This window comes from Microcaecilia unicolor, chromosome 4 (assembly GCF_901765095.1).
Source record: "Microcaecilia unicolor chromosome 4, aMicUni1.1, whole genome shotgun sequence".
Lineage (NCBI taxonomy): Eukaryota > Metazoa > Chordata > Amphibia > Gymnophiona > Siphonopidae > Microcaecilia > Microcaecilia unicolor.
In genome coordinates, this window is record NC_044034.1 from 102,427,918 (window position 1) to 102,444,445 (window position 16,528).

Consider the following 16,528-nt stretch of genomic DNA (forward strand, 5'->3'; position numbering starts at 1 on the left):
ACTGCTAAACTAAAAATAAAACAAAATATGAATCTATAATGTCCTTAAACAGCAACAGTAAATCTCAAGTGAAGTATCAGTTCTAAATTCTCTTTCATCGATCATGGTTGAGGCGGTGGAAGCGCTGAAGAATCTGGACGGAGATCTGGGTTTTCAGGCTGGCCTGCTGAAGGAAGTGGCCGGTCTTGAGATGGTTAGGCTGAGTAAACCCGTATATCTGTCACATGGACCCAAGACTTGTGGTCCAGTAGTTTGCAAGGTGTAAAGATTATTGCCACAACCTTGGGGGATCTAACATCATTTGGGCCTGGATAGATCTTGAAGACGTACTTGTGGTGTACAAACTTGGATCTTTCCATGTCTTTATTCTAGGCATGCACCATCATAATCAGTCCATCAAGAGTCAGAGGCTGGCAAAGGAATAAGCAAAATGACTGTATGCCTGAATGATACATTGCTATATCTTGGTGGGCATAATCAGCGTGAACTGAATAAGCAAAAATAATATATAGATGTCAAGAGACATGAAAGACAATGTAAACATGGAGAAAACAGTGCTAATTAAGTGCAAAAGCGAAACCATAAGGGTTCAATAATGAAAAGCCAATTTACATAAATAGCAATAGTATATATGAAATTATATCTCCTGATTGGTAGGGATCAGAGCTTCAACTTCAACCCTCTTAATACTAGGAATTGGGATTTGCATAATATATCCCCACTTCTGGCTTGCATAATGTGCAAGACAGATTGGTAATCATTACGAAGAGATGATCAAATAACAATGGTAAAGTTTATGGAACAAAAGAAAAGAGTACAAATAAACTAACAATAAAAATTGATTGTTCGAGTTATTGATGTATGGAGGGTCAAAAATATGGTGAACAAAAATAGTCTAAAGGCACGGATAATGCGTTGCAATCTATCGCCAGTAGGTATGGAATCTTCACCTGGGATGACTACCATTCACCAAGGGTTGGGCCCTCAGCTGCAGGAGGCCAGCAGGACTTACGAGCTAGATGATTCAGAAAGAAGGGTAGAGGCCAAAGCTTCTTGCAACTCCAGTAAGTGGAGAGCCTGTCTCTTTCGCTCATGGACCAATCGATGCATCTGTTGAAACTCACGCTCAATAATGTCTCATATCTCACACCGGGTAATGTTGGGGTCTGTGCATCTGTCCTTTAATCTAGCGATTCTTTGCTGCAACATAGCCTTCAGATCAGATACATTATTGGGTAGCTCTTCTTTGCTAGCAGTCGTCTCCTCGGTGAGGGACGTCAACGGAATTCCTGTATCCATCTGGGGAAAGGCAAAACTTAAACAGACCAGTAGTGCAATTTATGTGGTTAATTTATTGAAAGAAGTCATAATGCTAGCGGGAGTCATGAAGAACCATTGCGTAAATACAAGAATTAGGAGGCGGGTCGTGGGTATAAATGGGGGCCAGGAAGGAGGCAGGGTAAGAAACAAAGCATCGAAAATGAAAAATTAAAAAAAAAAATTTTAGAAAACCATCCTGAGGGGTGTAAGATAAAAATAGGATAAAAAAAATAAAAATAAAAATAAAACAAAATATTATACATCTGAATTGCAGCAAGGCATATTCAGATGGCAATGCAAGAAAAAGGTTCCTTGAAAAAGATAAATTGAAGAAAAAAAACTTTCAAAAGTGCAGCCACCTTTGATTGACCTTCACATAGAGTTTAAGTAACCCTTTTCAATCAATCAAAGAAGTAGGAAGAAGCATATCGCTTCAAGACAAAACCACCACGTGGCAAGAGTTAGTTGAAGCAAGGTGTTAGTCAAACACACAAAGCATACATTCCAGGACCGTTGCATACAAATAGTTTACACCAGTTTTTCTCACAATCACTCGCAGTGAAAGACAGAGAGATAAAAGGCGCAATAGTTGGCATTCAAGGGGTTATAGTGATTACCTATGTTAAATAGAAAGGAATCAGAAGGTGGAATGCATAATTTTCCTTATTTATGTCTGAAAGCTTCACCAATTCTCTGTTCAAGAATACTACCAAATCTATGATCAGCGCAAAATGCTCCCCCAAATGGCCAGTTCAAGGGAATATTTCTCGCATTTATTCCATATAACGGATAATGGTTATTAAATATTTCTTCTTTCTTAGACAAGGAAATAATGAAACGCTTTCAGACATCACACAGTCCATAAAGAGATTTCAAAAATAAAGGCTTTATATTCATGAAGAAACTAAAGAAGTGAATGTCACATCAATTTAAACAGCGTAACAGTAAAAGCAGCAAACATTTTAACAATGAGCAATACACAGCTTTTATTTAAAAGGGATCCCGTATAAAGTAAAATGGCATAAATAAGTCAGTTAAGATATATATAAAAAACATAAAATGAACATCCTCTGGGGATCGCTCATCCCTGCAGTTGATAAGAACTCCCCAGGGAAGGTATGCATAAAAGCAAATAAATAACTTGCTGACTCAGTTAGGTCATTTGTATGGTACCATAAATATACACTTGCAATTAAACCTAGAAAAATATAAAATAAAGACATATCACCTGTAATAGAAACAGAAACGTCACACCAACACATATACAGATAAATGGTTTCTGGATATCAAATGAGGAGCTGAGTAGTATGAGTAACAGAGCAACAAAATCAGATCGGGTTCGGATTACGCCCAGTCAGTATGGCGTGGGTAATATTGATCCCTAGGTCTGTGGTCACTGCGGACGGCGTTGATCCGGGTTCCACTAAGGGAACGACCGGCGATCCGGAGGATTTTGGCGGAATTGATTTCTAGGTCTGTTCCGTGGTGGTTGTGGACATTTACGTGCGTAATGTCCATATTGGTAACAGCGATAACATTGGACATCTGGATAGCGATCAGGACTAGGGCCAGAATGGTAGTCTCTAGGTCGTATATTAGTGATGGGTGGGCCTTTTTTAGGTTGAGACCGGCGGCCACGATTATCAGGGTAATCATTCCTACAGTTTTGGCGATGTGGGTTATCTAGCGAGGGGAGGTCACTCGGTCGCCTGCGGTCTCTCTGTGGCTGTGGTATCTGCATCCGGGAGACACGTAGCGATGGGGAGTCTGAAGGAGGTTGACGGTATTGACTATGAGGAAAGTGCCGGCATGGACATTCCATGGCGTAATGTCCCAATTGGAAACAACGGTTGCACTGTACTTCAGCTCGGTGGCTGGGAGTAGGCTGAGAGCGATAGTCCCGGCACTGATTGTTAGCACTAGGAGCATTGGATTTATGTGGAATGAGTGAATCGGCTCTTGCAGGGGGCCGTCTACTAGGCCGCGGATTAAGATTGACCTCACCAGGTATCAATAACGATGTCAGATCGACAGTGTCTGGGATCACGTGATCAGTGATAGTCGATACCCATCTACTGAGAATCTGATAGTGGAGATGACGGGTGGAATCGGGTGTGTATGTGTAAATAAAGTCTAATAACCTTTGCAGATTTTTGGTATTAAAGGTGCCCTTACGGGGCCACGAGAGTCCAGGCTGAAACTTATTCCAGGAATGCCATATTTGGCAAAACTTTATAAGATTTATGCGGTCTCCTGGGAAGTGATTTATCACTCTTTCAAGAGGCAGCATAATGAATTGGGTACCAGAACTCTGGTATGGTAGAACACCGATATCTGGGTTGTGTCAAATTGTACTGGCAAATCTAGTCTTATACAACACCTATATCATTACTATCTGTTACTATTATCTCCTCAAGAAATCCGAATATAAAATTGCCAATAGAAATCCAACTATGAATACAACTAAAAATCACCAACACCGTAGGTTATCACAACTAACGTGACAATAAACTACAGGTACACGGAGGAAATCCGAAAGGTCACACCACCGTCTCGGTGGGGATACCTTAACGGCACACCCCCACTACTGTGTTACCCTGCGCTGGGTAGACAGATAGATATAAGGCGGGGGACACCGCACCGTGCAAAATCTATGCTAAAGGACTCAAATGTCCGTTCCGTCATTCCCTAACTACTCTAACCATGCTTACTAAATTCCCTACACTATTTCTGACTAAATCCGGGTTAGTACCTAAGCTATATCCAAGTATTTACATGTCCCTAAAACTATGTTTGTGTTAGTACCCTAGCTGTATCTAAACCTTGTAACAATCCCTAACTAGGCACTGTCACCTACCATAGGGACAACACAAGAATTTGCCCCTCAGCAAGTGGAAGCTTCGCAGAGCATCAGTCCCTGAACTTTATCTAACTGTTTCTACACTATATTAAACATCTTATGTATCTTCTGTAATAACTCCAAAAAAACTCTTATGCATCCTCAGTAATAAATCCAATAACTCTTACGTATCTTTCATAACTCAAATATCTTTTAATGTCTAGACCTTATGTAGTCTGTCCAAAGAAATAAGAACTCACTCCACCATCAAAGTACTTGTACAAGATTTAACTACTCACAAAATGGATGGTAAAGGAATCCCCATAATTCGGAGAGACAGAGAACTAACATTTGCTCACAACCCAATATCAGCGTTAAAATTAGTAAAAGTGTTAAAGAAAAAAAGTTTGAAGATTAGGGATTATACATAGTGTACATTCTAGTCATTGACCTATACACACCCCCAGTTAACATTCCTAAGCGTTCTAGACTCAGAAATCCAGGATATACCCTGCCGGAATTAGGACAGGCACCCTCCCGACTAACCTCTAGATCAGTAGTGAAACCCAAGCAACTGATCGACACCAGCTATAAGTATATCCAAGGGGGCCAGATATACCAGTTACGCAAAATCAAACACCTCACTAGAGGACACCTTAAAACAGGTGTATATTCCAAAATCTATAATTTTAGTTACTGTCACCCCAACCACGGTTAACTTGCTTATGGCAGATATTAGTCCCAATATGGGGTGTTTTACCGCAATCCCAGCCAGTACCAGTAATTGTCAATTATTCTTATTGTAAGATAAAGATATAGAAATAGAAAAGGTATAGAGTATAGGGAATTGGAGTAAAAATTTCCCAATTTTAAATTACAAAATGTAAACAAGGACCTGGCAATAATCTCCAGCCTGTAACAGCAGAGCTTGGCATCATGTCTGTATATTTACGTATATGAGGGACGAACTGTAGGGCACCTTAAGGGCAGCAGCCGATTCTGAAGACTTTAAGGATCCAGCTGCGAAATAAAAATAAAGTGTACATATTATATGGTAAAAACTGGGCCTACCTAATTTGTAATGTAAGGCAGAAAATAAACTGTAAAGTTTTGGGAGCTGTGTATGGAAACAAAATATAGACACTAAACAAGACATGAGACTTCTACATACTATAATAAGAGTAACAGGGGATAACCATATATGTTAATGAAACACCGATTTCAACAAAAGACAAGAAAGGCATTGTAACATGTGTAGTCCAGAGCTATACCCCTGGAATAATTGAAATAAAGGTAAATACATATTAAATGCTTTTGGGGCGGGTACCGGATAGGTTGGAAGTAGCATCTAAACAGGAAAATATAAGAGAAGCATATATTATAATAAATTGTGAAACAGGACACCAGAATCGTGGTGCAAATATGACAAGTTAATACCCATAAATATGACAAATTAATACCCATACACTCAGAAAAGGAACATAGTAAATAAAATAAGCCCGAATGCGATGGCAGGAAGCTTTTGTGCCTAAACAGGTGAAAGGAAAAAAAAACAAATTAAAGCATGTGATTCTTACACCAAGAACTTCCAATGATACGGCATAAAACATACATACTAATCAGTGACTGAAATGATATGTCTAAATGATGACAAACAGGACAGCTGCAGCATTAAAAGGAAAGAGAAGGTGGGTTGGGTTATAAAGAACCAACAGGAAATAACTGAAGAAGTGAAGCAACGCTGTATTCTCATGGCACGCAGCCATCATCTTCTCAACCGGAAAGGTAAAACTTATTTTATATACATATCTATTAAGGTAAAAGCAAAGAAATGTTTCTATATAGTACATAATACTTCTACTATCATATAATTTATACAAGGGGTTATCTAGCTCTTAATGTAACAATAAACCATTGTAATTTCATGTGTCTTTCTGTGTTATATCCAAGTTCACAATGCTGTCGAGTAAAAACAGAAAACTTGTTATAAAGACTTACACAATTTAATTCTTTATAGAACCATATTATTTAAAAGTGATGGTCATTCTCAGGACGTGGAAATATTCATTAGGAAACATTATAACATAAGTCATTACTGCAAGTGTTAAAAATAAGCCAGTCCAAGTTGTATGCACTCGGAGGACGAAAACCACAATGCAAGTGAGGAAATGCAGTATTTCCTGTAGATAACGTTATAATATAGTCAGGCTCACCGGTTATTAAAATTATCAAAAAGCATCCTTCAAATGAGACTTAAATATGAGGACAATTTATAGTTCTGACAATCTATAATACTGTTCAAAACCAGGATTCAAAAACCCATGTTTCCTGAAGATTAAAAGAAATATCGTTTTAGTTAATGGTTTGACTTTAAATAATACCATAAGTCTGTTTAACGAGTACGCCATTAAAACAGAGCACAAGAAACCAGAACTATATGAGTATCGGAAATGCTATGCATATGAGAATCTTATCTAGAGAGTGAATAACAGTAAAATGTCCATATATAGTACAAGCAATAGAAGCTGATGGGCGGGAACAGCATAGCGCCCAGCTTATAACGAGAGAGAGCAAGATATAATCTATATAGTGTCTAAACAGCAAACTGTAAAGGCATGTTGCCTAATTATGTCACAATAAAGCCCCATTTCAAACGACAAATTCAGGAAAACCTCAGCAATTATATATGAAATTATGCACAGCTTGGGAGAAAGAAACATCGGCTGGCATTGTCAACAACAGGAAACCTTAATATAAAAGTGAATTCAGAACCGAATACACAAGCTAGAAGGGACCAAAAGCAAATGTCAAATAGGAAAATAAATGACAAACCTTAAGCATTATTAATTGAAAGTATAACATTGTCCCAAAACAAATTGTAAATTAAAAGGGTGTGATAACAGCTACTAGGACAAGTACAAATTTAAAATTACAACTGAAAATAGTAGCCAAGAGACCTTTTGCAAGGAAAAAGTATAAGTGGAAGTGAGATAAATTTAACAGTCTTACAACCGAGGCTGTGACAGGAGAGAGTGAGTACAGGAAAAAAGTGGCAAATTCACTCAGAGGAGCAGTAACAACGGGAGCTTAAGGCAGACAACTGTTAGGATTAGTGCAGGACTTTTAGCAAAGACAAAATACAAAGGTAGAAGGCTTAGAGCATAGTAACAGTTTCATATATAGTGAGTATGGCAGAAAGGTGCCGAAAGTGGCAGAGACGGGGTCTATGCAGCGAAAATTAAACCCGGAAGCATCTTAAGTGGCTGCGGGGAACAGAGACAGAATACAGACCGGGACTTCTCAAGCGGAGATTTCTAATGTTATGAAAGTGTGGTTTATCAAGTATAAAGCTGTATGACAGGAAGGAAGGGGGGGCAGAAAGAGTTATCAGAGCGGAAGATGGTGACAGTCTGTCAAAAGTAATGGCACAAAACATTTACAGCGCACGAACGGACAGCAAGCTCTCAAAGCATGAGACGCACTTGCAAAATAGAGACACCGGTTAACAATACTTAGAACTGGCAACAGACCTGTCATAGGGAATATTTATAATCAAAGAAATAACTGACAAAATGGTATGGCAGAGAAATAACTAACATAGAAGGAAACGTAACCTTACTGACAGATAGCCTGTATATAGGAGCAGGGAACATAGCCAGAAGAAAAGGAAGGTGCCGTAGCAGTAACCAACGGAGGCAAATACAAAGTACAGGGCAAGACATTATTACAAAAGATTATTAGAAACAGGATTTAATAATAGATTCCAAAGCTAAAGATTAGCAGATACGAGAGGGAGAAAATGCAAAGAAGAGGAAGGAAGTGGGCACCACCCAAGGAGCCAGGCACTTACAGAAGAAAAGAGAAAGTTAAACAGCTACGCACTTGTAAATGGGACCGCAAATGCATGCAAAGATAGAAAAAAAAGAAATCTAGATAGAGGAAGGGGGAGGAATTGGGAGAATGACACTAAAAAGAGCAAGAGAAAAAAACAAAATAGTGCAGAGAAAAACCACAGCCGTAGATAGGAAACAGGCAGAAGTATTATGCCCGTAAGTGGCTAGAATGCTGAGCACCGTAAACCGGAGCTTTCAGACAACAGATTTAGTCTATAAGCAGTTGAAGGTCAGACAGAGGTAACAAAAGCGTATAGACGAGAGCGAGCATCTGAGGGAGCAGGAACAGAGGTGGGGGCAAGCCTGTCAGTGTTGAAGCATAGTTCTAATGCTGCCCATAGAGCTTGACAATAACAGCAAAATAAGGAAGCAGAAAATGGTGAAGTGCAGCTAAGAAGCTGACAAAGAATTGTTAGGTTTAAACTATAAATCTTTCACAAAGACACATCAGGAAAGTTTCTAACAAGGATGGGGAGAAATCAACAGTGGCCAGAAACAGAATCAGAGAGACATGCAAGGTAGAGGTTAAGTACCTCTCGGAGGTTTAAGTACCGCACAGAGGAAATAAGCACAGATCTCTTGGAGGGCAGGGAAGGGACACTCCCTCCGTACGAGATCTAGAAGCAGAAGTGTATAGGCAGGAAAGGAGGTGGGGGTTCTGTGGGCTGTCAGTTTTGAAGAGTAGTTCAGAAAACACACAGAATGATTTTAAAGGAGAGATATAGGATTTCAGGGAACTGCAGTGAATAGGAGCTCAGACAAAAGTAGGAACACATGATCTACAGGTAGGGAAGGTGGGAAACATAACGGGGATTAACTTCAACATACACTGAATAGCCTAATAAGACAGGAGAAGCTTCGCTCAAGGGAGGACGGAGACTTAAGACACGAAATGTCAAGGCGTTAGGCTAAGAATAGCCAGCATGAGACCGCTAATGACAATCGTGGCGAAACGAGAAAAAACAGCCAGCATCTGCTAGGCGTGGTCTCCCAGCCTAGAACCTAGATGCCACTCGTACCCTTGCACACACCAAGCGCTCGAAAGGGACAGGGTATAGGTGATGAATAAAAGAAAAGATATAAGGGCACTTATCACATAATAATCGTTAGACAGACTCACAAAAGGACAGGAACAGAAAAACAAATGCGCCAGCCAAGCGCAGAAGGAGAAAGCGATAAGGGAACAGAGGAAGAAAGCAGAAAAACAGAATAGTACCAGAGGAAGGGGTTAGAAAAGGAGCGGACTGAATACCAGTTCCCAGTACCCCTCAAGTGGGCACTTTTCACCAGGGTATATGCCAGTCCAGTGAAATAAAGGCAGAAGAATAGCGTTAGTAGACATACATAAGATACATAACGGGAATACACAAAATAGGCAAGTGAGACAGAAGGGAGGACGGAAATGAAGATACCCTCCTAGTGAACAGTCTCTACAGAAACAAAGAGACAGATGGTGCAACCTTGTGAGCGCAATGCCGCACAGAAGTCATACAGACCCAGTCACAAGAGCAATAGATAAAGGTAGACGGGAGAACAGGGCCGAGAGTATACGAGAGGACGGACAGAGTTCACTGACTGCGATAGGAAAGTATAACGGAAGGGAGATTGGCACTGACTTAACCACAGAACAGGGTGAAATCATAGAGAGTGAGAAAGCAGAATGCTTTGATGAGGGACAGGAGAAACCGAAAAGGAAATTCTAGATCACAGTCACGGGTACGAGGGGGGGGAAAGAAGGGACTCCGGGACAACTAAGAGAGCTAACATCTCAAGGACACAGGTAGAGGCAGAAAAACTGAGGGTGAAGGAGAACAGAGAAAAGGATGGGGAAGGGGAGTAAGACTGGCAGAAGAAGAAAGAAGATCCACAGGGAGCCAGAAAGAAAGAACAGAATAATAAGAGCAAGAGAACAGGGACAGCAAACACAGTCTTGCGCATATAACGCAAATCAAAAAATGACTTAATAGAAGAAAGAAAAATGAGTGGAAAAAGGGTCAGAACAGAGTGTTGAAGAATCAGAGAAGAGGGAACAAATGGCGGAAATGAGAGAAAGAAAACCATGGGACAGAGAGTAAAGGGGAAGGGGCGCAAGTAACAACGTGACCTATTAATCATGGACGCACAGAGAGAATATCCCCTCTTGCGTCCAAGAATAGACGGAATGAAAGGAAAGGGACAGTAAAGCGTGAGTCAGGGAATTTAATGGGGCAGCGTTCGGGAAGTCACCACTCTCAATACCCACGCGAAGAACACGACGAAAAAAATGTTCTACACCATGTGGAAACTCAAAAGAGTAAAACCTTTCTTCCCGAGACACATCTTCCGCACCCTGGTACAGTCAATGGTAATAAGCCATCTGGACTACTGCAACGCACTGTATGCTGGCTGCAAAGAACAGACAATCAAAAAACTCCAAACAGCCCAGAACACTGCCGCCAGACTCATATTTGGCAAAACTAAATATGAAAGTGCAAAACCCCTAAGAGAAAAACTCCACTGGCTCCCACTTAAGGAACGCATTGCGTTCAAGATCTGTACAATGGTACACAAAATCATTCACGCAGATGCCCCAATATACATGCTAAACCTCGTGGAATTACCTCCTAGAAACGCCTTAAGAACATCCCGCAAATTTCTCAACTTGCACTTCCTCAGCTGTAAAGGACTAAAATACAAGCCAATGCATGCCACCACCTTCTCCTACACAATTAGGAGCAGCAGCTGTCTCTTCTCATACTGTTTTTTTTCTGGTAGAAATCAACTTGAACTTCTTAACAAGCATCATTGCAATATGGTAGTCATCTTCAAATACTGGACCAAAGCTTGAAGCAATTCCTTTTGTCAGAGCTGTGATTACTGGCTACATTGTCTTATCCATGTTTACATCATCAGCCAATCCCCATAATGTTGACTGAATTCCTATTATTGTGAAGCTTATATGTTCAATATAGCAGTCAGCTTGCAGAATATCAGCTGCGGCTGACAATGGCTTCCTGACGCTGATGTAGTTCTTCTGGTACACCATCTCAGTATCAATCATCAGTTCTAGTCATTTGTCTTTTTCACTCCAATTGTAACCAGACGACTGATGACTATGTATCTGAAACCCATCTCGTGCAGGTTATAGACCCAGACACCTTTTCAACTGCATCTGCATGTTTGATACTCCAGTTGTCTGTATTACTAAAAACCTGTACTTTCCCCATGGCTCTATCAAACATTCACTTGCAGCCCAACTCTTTTACAAATGTCGACAACTGCTACAATCTCTTCATTGCCATCAGTGCAAATGTTGCAGAAGATGCAAGGCTTTTGTAATATTTGCTGAACTGTCAGTAACACAGCAGATGATTTTAATTATGTGGAATTCCACAAACAGTTCAGCCATCATTTGAATAATCTTCTTTCCAGTTGGGAATGTTTAAATCTTCAAACAGCCAAAGCATGGGAATGGTGCAATAGTGTCTCCTTGTTTATGTAATGCACAGTCAATCCAACAAAACTGTGCTTGCGGCTGCTCCAAAGATCTGCTGTTACAGAAACATATTCCACCTGTTACAGTTCTGTAACAAGCTACTAAGAATGTCATACAGTTTAAGATTTGTGTTACATTCCATCTATTTGGAAGTTGGACAGCAGGAATACATCACTGGAAAACTTTCTGAAGCCACTTCGTTCAACTATTGCGTGCAGCATCATATCTTCTGCAATCAGCAGCAAGAGTTCATGATCAAACTTTCTGTGAACTAGTTCATGGTCTGGGCAGACAGCTGCTGAATGAACTTGGATAAATGTTTTCGCTGGTGGCTCTAATTTTGGATTGATCACCTCCTTCAGCATTCTACTTCTTGTCATTCTTTGTTGCCGTTGTTGACTGCATGGCCTTGAACCTTGCATGATGACTAGGATGTTGTTCCTGTTTTAATGCAATGCTTTGGACATAAGTTACTTTATGGAAGTTAAACATCTTTAAGAGTCACTGAAAAGAATATAAAAGAATATAAAAGAGGCCCGTTTCTATGCGAAATGAAACGTGCGCAAGGGCTCCCTCCCCCCTCACCCCTCCTCACCCTAACCCCCTCAACCCCCCCTCATTCCCCTAACCCCCTCACCCCTCCCAAACAGGAAATGAGGGCGGGACCAGAGGCACAGCTGGAACAGAAGCAAGATCGAAGGCAGTCTGAAGTGGCGTCCGTGCGTGCTGGACTTCACTGTTGGCTGCAGAGCAGGAGGTAAAAAGTTTTAAAGAACAACCGGCACTTACAAAGGGCAGGGGCAGCCGTACACGTCCTGCTTGCACTCGGAAGCCACAGAGAGAGAGAGAGGGAGGGAGGCGCTGGGCAGTGGAAATCGGAGGGGGGGGGGTATGGAACTCGGACGGGATTGGGGGAAAAAAAAGTGTTGAAGAGCCAAATAGATGGCACTCACCTTTAATTGCTTGATCATATGACCTGCATTACAGAGAAATACTAAGTGTTCCAGGCAGCACCACATCTTATAGTGGGGAGGTCACTACAATAATCAAATTTCTCTGCCTCCCATTTGCTGGTATGGAAGCATAACCTATTGGTCAAGATGGGTTTAGCAGAATAAGAAAGTATGGCGTTATTTATTATAATTTCTCACTTAATTTTTTTTCCTGGTAGATAAAATTTAACACAATCATATGTGTAAATTGTATCTGATTATTTTTCTAATATTTATTACTCTGATATGTACCTATTTTTGTAAGCTACACTGATCAAGTAACAACCCCATAAACACTGACATGTAAGAATTGAATTAAATAGTACAGATGGGATTGCAGTATTTCTCTTTAAGATCGATGTCCTGAAGGTTCTTCTTGATGCCTTTTTCACTCCCAGTCTTTAAGGTCAAACGGATCAGGTTTTCACAATGTCCTTAAAATGTATGAGACAGAACTATATACAGTGCAGGCACCAGGCAAGCAAGACTTCATGCGTATTCATTAGGGATTATCCTGAAAACCTGGCTCATCAGCGGCCCTCAAGAACCGAGAATGATCACCAAGGTCTTAAGGTTGTATATGTATGTAGATTCTGTACAAAGATGACAAATATTCTCAGAGGGAAAATTATTTCTGGAATGACAGAATATAGAACTCTGCATTTTCTTACCTCACAGATTCCTAAACTTGTTCCACTTAAAACAATAGCAAAAGACTTGTCAGCTAAAGAATGTATACACTTTAAACACTATTTTTAATACTTAAGATACCTCATAATCCCCATGACATTCTAACTAGTGCAGGTTAACACTTAACATTTATGTCCGTGACTTCCTATAAAATAAAATACAAGTTGATTTCTTTTTTTTTTTTTTTTTTTACATATTATTGTACAACAAAATCTTTAAACTTAAAAATCTTTCTTACTTTCTCCACAGGCTCAGACGACATTTACAGCCGTAGCTGGCCAAATTCTACCCACACTTCTGTTTCTTGCTTCCTTATAGCACTGTCCTAGCAGCACTGGGGGAAGCAGAGGAACTGTTAGAACAATAAACCTGTAATGGACAGCTATCCCAGTTCCATGGGGTCCTTCAGTTGCTGCTCAACTTCATGTTCTAACAGATATTTCAGCTAAGAATTACTATGAAGTATTTGTAACAATTATAAAATAGCCTCAGTCAAATTCATTTTTTTCCCAGATTACCTTAATATGAATTCCCTATTCACTTAACTGACCTGCCCTGCTTTCAACTATTGATTTTCCGGTGGGCCAGTTAGTACAGTGGTATTCACTGATGGTCCTTGAGAGTTACAAACAAGTCAGGTTGTCAGGATATCCATGAACTATATATACATACAAAGAAGGTTAACATGCAGTCAAACCTACCTCAAGGACTTTTATTAATACCCCTTAAGTAACCACATTCCTTATTTATAAATGCTTTTTTTAATCTTTATTATAAATTATATAAAAAAATCTTTGCAAATCTTTCACAATATTAATAACCTTAATGGACTATATCCTATTTGTCCTCCACCTATCTTTCATATCACTCACTATTTGTGGATCTCACTGAACTTACAGGCAGTAGTGTGCTGGAGCCAGCTCGCACAGGCTCACCAGAGCAGTTTGTTAATTTTTTTAAAGAATTTGGGGAGCCAGTTGTTAAGTTTAACAACCGGCTCCCAAAATTTGGGTTGGGGTGGCTCAGGTCCCTTCCTGGCAGCGTCAGCTCCAGCTACCCTGTGGCTGGACGTCTCACTCCGAGTCTGACCCTCGCAGCAAAACAAAAAACAGCATGAAACCGTGAGCGGGGCCATAGCCCTGTGCACACTGCTTCTGGCTCCCTTCCTTCTCCCTCTCCAAAACAGGACGTTACATCCTGTGGGAAGGAAGAAGGAAGGGGGCTGGAAGTGGTGCGTGCAGGGCTACGGCCCTGCACACAGTTTCATGCTGCTTTTTTGTTTTGCCTGCTGCCAGCATGAGAATAGCAGCTCATGGATCTTGCTTCAGGCCACCGAAGTACCAGCCCAGGAGGACAAAGAGGTTAGACTGAGAACAGAAGATACATTAAGTCAAGATTCCTCGGAGGTTTGTCTCTTTCCCCTACCCTGTGCAGCCATCATCCCAAACAAAGCAAACAGTCTAACAGCTGCTGCATCCATGTTGTCGTTGGTAGCATTTTTATTTAATCTCACTTATATTTGAACGGGGATTTTTCCCCGGGATTAGAGAAAGGGATACTTGATCGGTGGTCGGATTTGGGAATTACCTTGCTTGAACATTTGAGGAATGAAGTAGGGGGATTGTATGGATTTCAGGACTTGCAGCAGAGGCTCTCACTTACCAATAAAGATTATTATACATATAGACAAATACACCATTATTGGTATAGCTTGGACCAAGCAGCTTTGGACACGAGGTTAGGACAAAAATTGCGCGAATTCTTGAGAGGGGATGCACATGGACAAGTGTCAATATCAAGCTTACATAGAGCTTTAACCTTGCTCAGTCCCCCTCGCGTATATGAAAAGCTTAAAGATACATGGAGTAAAGACCTGGGATATGAGCTGAAGGGAATAAATTTTGCTAAATTGATCAAAGATATACCCAAACAGGTGGGTGGGGCGGAGCTACAGGAGAGTCAATATAGGATTATCCATCGGGGGTACATTACACAGTCACAGGCAGCTAGGGCTGGCTGGATATCTGAAGCCCAATGCCCTAAATGTCACAGAGGAAGAAATACCTTTATGCATGCATTCTGGAGATGTGATAGAATAAAATTGTTTTGGAAAGCAGTACAGAAATATCTTGAAAAATTATCAAGGCAAGGGCTGTTCCCCTCCTGGAGAGGAGTACTTTTGAATAAAAGCAATGCATTTGGGATCTCAGATAAAAATTTGGAGTTGCTCTTTTGTAAGGCATACGCAGTGGGGAAGAAATGTATACTCAGGCACTGGATGCAGGACGAACCACCCTCCGTGTGGCTTTGGAGGAATAGGTTCCATGAGTTAATGCTCTGGGAAGCCAGGGCGGCCTTTGGCAACCCAAAGAGAAGAAAGAATTTTATTACTATATGGAACCCATACTTCAGTGGCGTAGCCAGACAGCCAATTTTGGGTGGGCCTGAGCCTAAAGTGGGTGGGCACAAAATTATCACTGCTCCGCCATACCTCCACCTCAAAATATAAATACTTTAGCTAATGAGGATCCTCAAGCTTTGTTAGCTGAAGACTTTCTCCAAAGGCAATTAATACCAATCAGTCCAGCACTTTTCTTCCTTCCACGCCTCCAGTCTATGGTCTGGCACCTCTCCCTAGCTCCACCCCACTGACAATTAATACCTTTAAATAAATTTAGATATTAGATATGTATCATATGTCAAAGAATAAAGTGGCTGCTCAAAGCATCAATCAAAGCGACAATCGCTCAACTGCAAAACACTATGCACAAATTTGTGCAAAAACACACTCAGAACCTTACTGTACCATAAATATTACACTGGGCAGACCCTAATACACCAATATACCGATACAGAAAATGCAGACCATCAACAATATGAAACAAGGGATCATATCACAATTCTCATGTAAAGCCACAAAACACCTTTTTAGGGTGGATAGTGTTCACAATGAGCTCCTTTTATTAACGACCATATATAGATCCTTCAAGAGGTAGTGTGTCATGATTTAGGCTCTACACCCTTTCTGATGTTTTGGTGCCACCTCAGTAAGGCCAATACACAAATACTCCACTGCAAAACACTATACACAAACTTGTGCAAAAACACACTTATAACCTTACCAAACCATAACAGCACTAATTCCAAGGACAGGACGAGCTACAACCTTATGCGTGGAAAGGCAGCACTATAATTACACCGGGCTCTAAAACACCAGTACACAACCTAGTGAAACAAAAAAAACAAAACAAAAAAGGCTGCAAATACTACACGCTAGCAGAATACTGCACCTTGATCACACATGAAAAACACATGACAC

The 16,528-nt window shown here is 40.7% G+C and overlaps 1 protein-coding gene across 2 annotated transcripts in view; it reads right to left on the reverse strand.

The window, feature by feature from the left end:
• The window catches only part of NAA16 (N(alpha)-acetyltransferase 16, NatA auxiliary subunit), a 444,477-nt gene that overhangs the window by 357,071 nt on the left and 70,878 nt on the right, over nucleotides 1-16,528 (reverse strand). The window lies entirely within an intron of this gene.